Genomic DNA, 9,872 nt, shown 5'->3' with positions numbered 1-9,872 from the left:
TGTGACACAGATGAAGGTAAATGTTCCCTCAGTGAGAGTCTGCTCAGTAAAATGGAGGAGCTCATTTGACTTTATTAAACACAGGAACCAAATATTTTCAAATGTCTTTAAACTCTTTCAAAATAAAATCACAAACAGTTTTTTGTTTTTTTCAAATGAAGATTAAAAAATTAAAATTTAATTAAAGATGAGAAAAACAAATCAGTGACTTGGAGTTTACGACGAGCACCTGAACGCAGCAGTACACTCCTCACATCGGTTTCCCGCGCGACCCCGTTTGATCCTGTTTTGCGCGTTCCGTCTCGCACGCGCCCGCGTGCACGCTCCCGAATCCAGATTTGATTTTTCTTTCTGCTAAAATGTTTGTTTTTAATTCAGAGAATTAATTAAATTTGATTTTGTGAAAAGTTTCATGATTTAAAGTTGAAACAGATTTCAGATGAAAGATGAGAGCAGCTGGGCAGGTTAAAGGAGCAGTCCGCAGAAAATACTCAACACTTTTAAAGAACTTTATATTTGTAGGTTTCAGAGTATTTCATCTGACAAATACATATTTTTTACAGTTCAAACACGGTAAAAAAATATGCAATCATTTATTGAAATTAAAAACACGTAAAATCTTTGATCTTAAAAACTATTTATTTCAGAATCAGAATCAGAAATACTTTATTGATCCCCGAGGGGAAATTATTTATGTTACAGGTGCTCCTTGCAAGAGAGGAAAGATACGTGAAAATATAAGAAATTTAAACAGTAGTATTAACAAATATATAGTTAAGTAAACAGGAATTATTAACAAACATAAACGTAAATAAATATATACAGTACAGGCCAAAAGTTTGGACACACCTTCTCATTCAATGCGTTTTCTTTATTTTCATGACTATTTACATTGTAGATTCTCACTGAAGGCATCAAAACTATGAATGAACACATGTGGAGTTATGTACTTAACAAAAAAAGGTGAAATAACTGAAAACATGTTTTATATTCTAGTTTCTTCAAAATAGCCACCCTTTGCTCTGATTACTGCTTTGCACACTCTTGGCATTCTCTCCATGAGCTTCAAGAGGTAGTCACCTGAAATGGTTTCCACTTCACAGGTGTGCCTTATCAGGGTTAATTAGTGGAATTTCTTGCTTTATCAATGGGGTTGGGACCATCAGTTGTGTTGTGCAGAAGTCAGGTTAATACACAGCCGACAGCCCTATTGGACAACTGTTAAAATTCATATTATGGCAAGAACCAATCAGCTAACTAAAGAAAAACCAGTGGCCATCATTACTTTAAGAAATGAAGGTCAGTCAGTCCGGAAAATTGCAAAAACTTTAAATGTGTCCCCAAGTGGAGTCGCAAAAACCATCAAGCGCTACAACCAAACTGGCACACATGAGGACCGACCCAGGAAAGGAAGACCAAGAGTCACCTCTGCTTCTGAGGATAAGTTCATCCGAGTCACCAGCCTCAGAAATGGCAAGTTAACAGCAGCTCAGATCAGAGACCAGATGAATGCCACACAGAGTTCTAGCAGCAGACCCATCTCTAGAACAACTGTTAAGAGGAGACTGCGCCAATCAGGCCTTCATGGTCAAATAGCTGCTAGGAAACCACTGCTAAGGAGAGGCAACAAGCAGAAGAGATTTGTTTGGGCCAAGAAACACAAGGAATGGACATTAGACCAGTGGAAATCTGTGCTTTGGTCTGATGAGTCCAAATTTGAGATCTTTGGTTCCAACCGCCGTGTCTTTGTGAGACGCAGAAAAGGTGAACGGATGGATTCCACATGCCTGGTTCCCACTGTGAAGCATGGAGGAGGAGGTGTGATGGTGTGGGGGTGTTTTGCTGGTGACACTGTTGGGGATTTATTCAAAATTGAAGGCACACTGAACCAGCATGGCTACCACAGCATCCTGCAGCGACATGCCATCCCATCCGGTTTGCGTTTAGTTGGACGATCATTTATTTTTCAACAGGACAATGACCCCAAACACACCTCCAGGCTGTGTAAGGGCTATTTGACCAAGAAGGAGAGTGATGGAGTGCTGCGGCAGATGACCTGGCCTCCACAGTCACCGGACCTGAACCCAATCCAGATGGTTTGGGGTGAGCTGGACCGCAGAGTGAAGGCAAAGGGGCCAACAAGTGCTAAACACCTCTGGGAACTCCTTCAAGACTGTTGGTAAACCATTTCAGGTGACTACCTCTTGAAGCTCATGGAGAGAATGCCAAGAGTGTGCAAAGCAGTAATCAGAGCAAAGGGTGGCTATTTTGAAGAAACTAGAATATAAAACATGTTTTCAGTTATTTCACCTTTTTTTGTTAAGTACATAACTCCACATGTGTTCATTCATAGTTTTGATGCCTTCAGTGAGAATCTACAATGTAAATAGTCATGAAAATAAAGAAAACGCATTGAATGAGAAGGTGTGTCCAAACTTTTGGCCTGTACTGTACATATATATATTGTAAACTGAACAAGATTATTTACACAAACAGAATATATACAGTCAGGGTGAATGGGGTTATTGCACAAGTTAAATTAAATTATTGCAGTGTGTGAAAAGTTTAGTTTAGTTTAATTTTGCATAAACATTTAATTCACAGCTGAAGCAGTCGACCCGTGTGCTCAGAGCCGCAGAGAGTTCCTGAAACAAGCTGATTTCTGACAATTAAAATATGGAAAAAATCTTTTTTGTTCACTTATTTTTAAGAAAGAGACGTAATGACATCTGATGATATTTAATGGGACCATGCAGGAAAAAGATCTTTTACTGAAGTCATTAAACATCATTAAAATATTGTGTTGTGACTCCGGGCGCTCTGACATGTTCTCCCCGTGTCAGCGTGGGTTTCCTCCAGGTGCTCTGACATGTTCTCCCTGTGTCAGTGTGGGTTTCCTCCAGGTGCTCTGACATGTTCTCCCTGTGTCAGCGTGGGTTTCCTCCAGGTGCTCCCACATGTTCTCCCCGTGTCAGCGTGGGTTTCCTCCAGGTGCTCTGACATGTTCTCCCTGTGTCAGCGTGGGTTTCCTCCAGGTGCTCTGACATGTTCTCACTGTGTCAGCGTGGGTTTCCTCCAGGTGCTCTGACATGTTCTCCCTGTGTCAGCGTGGGTTTCCTCCAGGTGCTCTGACATGTTCTCCCTGTGTCAGTGTGGGTTTCCTCCAGGTGCTCCGACATGTTCTCCCCGTGTCAGCGTGGGTTTCCTCCAGGTGCTCCGACATGTTCTCCCCGTGTCAGCGTGGGTTTCCTCCAGGTGCTCCGACATGTTCTCCCCGTGTCAGCGTGGGTTTCCTCCAGGTGCTCTGACATGTTCTCCCTGTGTCAGCGTGGGTTTCCTCCAGGTGCTCTGACATGTTCTTCCTGTGTCAGTGTGGGTTTCCTCCAGGTGCTCTGACATGTTCTCCCCGTGTCAGCGTGGGTTTCCTCCAGGTGCTCTGACATGTTCTCCCTGTGTCAGCGTGGGTTTCCTCCAGGTGCTCTGACATGTTCTCCCTGTGTCAGCGTGGGTTTCCTCCAGGTGCTCTGACATGTTCTCCCTGTGTCAGTGTGGGTTTCCTCCAGGTGCTCTGACATGTTCTCCCTGTGTCAGCGTGGGTTTCCTTCAGGTGCTCTGACATGTTCTCCCTGTGTCAGCGTGGGTTTCCTCCAGGTGCTCTGACATGTTCTCCCTGTGTCAGCGTGGGTTTCCTCCAGGTGCTCTGACATGTTCTTCCTGTGTCAGTGTGGGTTTCCTCCAGGTGCTCTGACATGTTCTCCCTGTGTCAGTGTGGGTTTCCTCCAGGTGCTCCGACATGTTCTCCCTGTGTCAGTGTGGGTTTCCTCCAGGTGCTCCTACATGTTCTCCCCGTGTCAGCGTGGGTTTCCTCCAGGTGCTCTGACATGTTCTCCCTGTGTCAGCGTGGGTTTCCTCCAGGTGCTCTGACATGTTCTCCCTGTGTCAGTGTGGGTTTCCTCCAGGTGCTCCGACATGTTCTCCCCGTGTCAGTGTGGGTTTCCTCCAGGTGCTCCGACATGTTCTCCCTGTGTCAGCGTGGGTTTCCTCCAGGTGCTCTGACATGTTCTCCCTGTGTCAGCGTGGGTTTCCTCCAGGTGCTCTGACATGTTCTCCCTGTGTCAGTGTGGGTTTCCTCCAGGTGCTCCGACATGTTCTCCCTGTGTCAGTGTGGGTTTCCTCCAGGTGCTCCTACATGTTCTCCCTGTGTCAGTGTGGGTTTCCTCCAGGTGCTCTGACATGTTCTCCCTGTGTCAGCGTGGGTTTCCTCCAGGTGCTCTGACATGTTCTCCCCGTGTCAGCGTGGGTTTCCTCCAGGTGCTCCAGCTTCCTCCCACAGTCCAAAGACATGCAGGTTAATTGGTGACTCTAAATTGTCCATAGGTGTGAATGTGAGTGTGAATGGTTGTCTGTCTCTATGTGTCAGTGCTGTCTGGTGATCTGTCCAGGGTGAACCCTGCCTCTCACCTAATGTCAGCTGGGATAGGCTCCACCCCCCTGTGACCCCAACAGGATGAGTGGTTATGGAAAATGAATGAACTACAAAGTGTAAATACATCTCTGCAGTACCTCAGAGCTGTACTGATGTTCAGATCGTGACAGCAGCGTCTGAGCCATTGACTTCTTAAATGAATAATAAATTACAGATCCATTTTTTAAATATGAAATAACAATAATCAGAACCATATGAAGCACCAGCTCATATTCTTTAGTTCCTGTGACCAAGCTGCAGACGTTTAATTCATCTCAATAAACAAACGAAAGAGTCGAAGGTAAAAACAAACCCATTGCTTCTTTATTAGTTAGTCATTTTACAGTAGTCACTCATACGTAGCTGCCTTGAGTTGGTCTTTTTGTGTCTTTTTACTTTTTGTTCCAACTTCTTCCCCATTTTTTTTTCATCAACACAACGGAAGAGTCATGGACAAAGTATCAAAAAGAACAAAAAACAAGATAAATGCCCCTTTTCACAACAAAAACTACATTTGGCAAAAGGTGAGGATGAAGGCGATGATGATGATGATGATGGTCCAGTGCATCTTGAAACATGGATGAAGAGATTCGGACTTTTTTTTTTTTTTTTTTTTAACTAAGATAAGACAACAGAGAAAAGGTGAGATATGTCTGAGCGTCTGATTGGATGAGAGCTCTCAGGAGTCAAGGCTTTTCCGTCCAATCAGATATGATCTCCTCACTTGTTGCTAGGTTAAGTTTGAAGCTGTGATATGCATCATTGATCCCCACATTACAGTTACAATAAAAAAAACAAAAAAAAAACAACTAAATCACATCTGAATACAAAAAATAAAATATAAAAACTGAACTTTAAACACAGTGAAACATTGATCTGGTGTGTTTATGGCACAACAAGGCGTTTATGGCATTTTCAAATTGATCTATTAATACTTTTTATTTCATAGACTACAGCAGACCAGCTAACACCAACCTGCTAGCTGACGTAGCTAACGGTATTACCTTATTACCTCTACTGCACTGCCACGAAACTTTCAATAAAAATCTCTCAAAAAAACAAAGAGAGAAAAGATTCTCAGATTTCACAGTTTAGTCCGACCATCAGTCCAAAACCCCCAAATATTCATTTTTACTGACGTAATAGACAGAAAACCAGCTGAGACAGTGAATATGTCTTTTATTTAATAAATGCTTTAAAACGTTCAATCGATCGTTAAAATTAAAGTTTAATCTGTTGATTAACTAAAAGATTAAACATTAATAATAATAATAATAATAATAATCTTTATTTAAACCCGACAACCTCCTCTGCTTGTACTGGAGCAAACTGGTGCAGCTAGCTTACATCTGCTTTTTAATGCTAATGAGCAAACAAGCTCACGAAGGTTTGGGAAATTAATTAGCGTTAAATCATGGTAGTTTTCCCGCTCTTTTTCAGACATAATTTAATTTGTAGATTTTATTTTACTTACTTACTGAATAAGTTAGCTCATCAATATGCAAGTGTAACAAATTAATTAGCATTTAACTGCTGCAAAACAATTTATTAGTTTGCTCACAAGCTAATGTTAGCATTACTTGTCCCTGTAGCTTGCTAACAGCTCTGTTCCACAGTGTCATTTAAATGTTCCTATTTGTTTTTCAGTTTAAATTTTTCTGACTTGTCATTAACATTCCCCAACCGCCGCTGCCTTTATAGCAAGCAAACGCTAATTAGCAAGCTACTGTTAGCCTGTTACCTTACTAATGAGCTAATAAGTGAGCTCACTTACAATGCAGATGAAGCAGATTCATTAGCTTTTAACCACTGCAACACTTCTTCTATGAGGAGCTGGCTACATATTAGCAGGCTCACAGGCTAATGGTAGCATAACCTTCATTCTCCATTAAGCTAATGTTGGTTAGCTAGCCAGTGTTAGCTTGTTTCCTCAGCATGCTCATGGGCCAATTAGTTAGCTAATTTACAGAAATGGGCTAAAGTTCGGGAAATTAATCAGCATATTTGTAAACACTAGAATACAATTTATTTGTTAGCTACATATTAGTTTTCTTACAAGCTACTGTTAGCATAACTTGTCCCCATAGCTTGACAAAAGCTGTGTTCCGCGGTGAAATATAAATGTTTTTTAGTTTTAATTTTTCTGACTTTGCACTACAGCTAACATTCCCCAACCACCACTGTCTTTGTAACAGGCTAACACTAATTAGATAGCTAGTGTTAGCCTGTTAGCCCAGTTTGCTAACGGGCTAATATGGAGATAGATTTGTCCAAGTATTATTTGTATGAACAGATCAACACCTCCCATGAATCAGAAACTACTTTGCAAATAAAAATGCAGCTGCAAATACACAAATGTCACACATAATAAAAAATATCTGAATAAATGTAATTAATCTACAAATAAATAAAAAAAACATTTCCTGACATTTACAACTTTCAAACAGATATCTGTGGATCTCAGTTCAAGGCTGCAGATTTACATTTTGTGCAGTTCTTTTTGTTGGGATTTGTGTATTTGCTGATCTGTTTTATATTTGCAAAATATTTTTGTGAATTTAAAAATCTTTTCTGTATTTAAGGAAGGTGTTTTATATTTACAGATTACACATGAAGACACAGATTGTCAATCTGTTCACACTATATAATACAGAGACAGATCTTTCTCTAAAGTCTAACGACACAGCTCATTAACAAGATCAGATTAACCTGAACCACTTGAACTAAACCACTAATTAGCAGCTAATGTTAGCTAGCCAGTGACTGTTTCCTGCTCCTTTTCTCGACCTAATTTGAATCGTGGATTCAGTTTTTCTCAGAGAACAGTGCAGCAGAGGTAACGCAAACACACCTGTGACAGAACGCTTGAAGCCAACGAGCTACATCATATGAAGCTAACATGAGACTGTGAAGCTAACAAGCTAACCAACATGCTAGCCAGTATAAAGCGGCCTGAACTCTACTGAACTTTGATTCTAGTCAGTGTCGTCCACAAAGAGTTTGGCTGCTGTTTGATTTGAACATGAACATGAAGTAAAGAAGCGCTCAGTGCCGCTGCCTGATGAATAGACAGCCAGGACACACGGATAGTAAACAGTCACAGTCGACACGTGATTCATCTCCGAGCGTCACTTATGAAAAACTTCTGTCTTTGCACTTTTTATGGGACGCATCAAACAACAATCCTGGCGTGAAATTGACTTTGTAGTTTTTTTCATAAGTGAGGCCCCTGAGGAAACTACAGGAGCCCATTTTAGCCAAAAAACTGATGTAAAGTTTGGAATAAATACGAAGACACTCAAGAAAAGTTTAACTCGTCAGGATCAAGTTCACAACTTTCTGAATCATTAGATCATAAAACAGAATCAAGATTGTGAGACAGCGAATGAAGATGAGTCAAAATGATTATTAAATTATCAAAAAGAATCATGAGTTAGAAAAATCCAGATAATGAGACATAAAGTCAAATTAATAGAAACCAAACGCAGATCATTTACAGTGTGTCATGGTGATGACTTTTCAAAACGAGTCATAATCTTGATTCAGTATCTGATCATCTTGACGTACCGTGATTATTCTAAACTTATTTGGCAGAAATGGGCTTCCGTAGAAACATATTCATACAGGTGAGAGTCACCTGAAGGACGCAGCAAACAGAGGAAATGTTCATCACAGAAACAACATGTGAAACATTCTGAAGGAATGTGTGTTCGGACTGATGGAAAATAAATATAAGAAATACTCCTGAGAAAAAACATCGTCAATAACTTCCCAAAAGAATCTGATCAGAGGTGATGGACATGGGAGGAGGAGGAGGAGGAGGAGCAGATGTTTAAAGACAAAGAGGGGAAGATGAATGAATAAATGAGGCGAACGTTGAAGACACTGAGGCTCAGATTCAAACACACCCAGCGCTGTCGGTCTAACACACACACACACACACACACACACACACACACAGGAAGAAGAACACCCCCAAAACACACCTGAACAACCTTCACACCAGTGATGTCACTGCGAGGCATTTAAAGGAACAGTCGGACATTTTACTGAAACTGTTGGATCTGTTTCAGAGATACGTCTGGTTAGTTTAGCTTAGCACAAACACTGAAAGCTGGTGGAAACTGTTAGCTTAGCATAGCACAAACACTGAAAGCTGGTAAAAACTGTTAGCTTAGCATAGCACAAACACTGGGAGCAGGTGGAAACCGTTAGCTTATCTTAGCACAGACACTAGGTAGTTGTAAACTTTTAGCTTAGCATAGCACAAACACTGGGAGCAGGTGGAAACTGTTAGCTTAGCTCCATCTGTCTGATTCATGTCCGTGTTAAATTTAAACGACCTGCTGCAGGTTTAACTTCAGCTGAACGTCAGACTGAAGCTGCGACGATCAGACAATTAATCAGAACAGAAAAATAATCACTAACTACTTTAATGATCATGTGATATTTCCAGGTTCAGATGCTCTCTGTGGTCTGACATGACAGTAACTTTGATATCTGTGACATATGATGAGGTCACTGCGGGGCCCGTGCACACGCCATGGTTTTCAATGTAAACAGGCAGAAGGTGCGCTTGCAGGTGAGAGCTATGCCGTCACTGTCACGGGTGGTGGTCGAATCACTTCCTGTTTACTGAGAACATTCAGAGGAACTGTGCTGCCGATCAGTGTTTGAGGTGTCTCTTACTGGTCTTACTGGTTCACACTGGGTTCATACAGTCACATTTAACACTGTTTTCAACACACACACACACACGCACACGGACACATGCACGCACACAGGTGTGTTTACATTCACTATGATGTCCGTTGGCTCGTCGCTACAAAGGAAATGATTTCTGATTTTCTCTCACGACACTATAAACTTTATTTTTCATATTAATCTTCAGGACACACTGAACGTCAGAGCTGCAGACGTCTCATGGATCAATCGTCTCTTCTGATGTTACTGATCTTTGATTTTTTGTTTGAGTCATTTCTTAAAGAACGTTTCAGCTTCACTGATGTGACGGTTTCTGTTTCATCTCACTGAACTTTGACCTTTGGACTGTCGGACCAAACGAAGACATCACGTTGGACTCTAAAAACGTTTCTTTTACAGACCAAACAATGGAGGAAATAATCTGCGGATTCATCAATAGTGAAAACAGTCGTTTAACCATTCCAAACCTCGCAGAGAGACGAGGCGTCCGCTCGCCCAGAGTCAGAGCAGACACACGTGTTTAGCCTAGCTTAGCACAAAGACTGGAAGCAAAGGGAAACTGTTAGTCTCGGTGTCTGACCAACGCTCAGAGATGCAAACGTCACACTGACCTTATTTTAAACTTCCCAGAAACAAACCAAGTTTCTGACTTCCTGTTGTTGTTGTTTTTTTTTTTTTGGGGGGGTGTCGATGATGTCACCTG

This window comes from Epinephelus lanceolatus, chromosome 18 (assembly GCF_041903045.1).
Source record: "Epinephelus lanceolatus isolate andai-2023 chromosome 18, ASM4190304v1, whole genome shotgun sequence".
Classification (NCBI taxonomy): Eukaryota; Metazoa; Chordata; class Actinopteri; order Perciformes; family Serranidae; genus Epinephelus; species Epinephelus lanceolatus.
Note: the sequence above shows the minus strand (reverse complement) of the source record.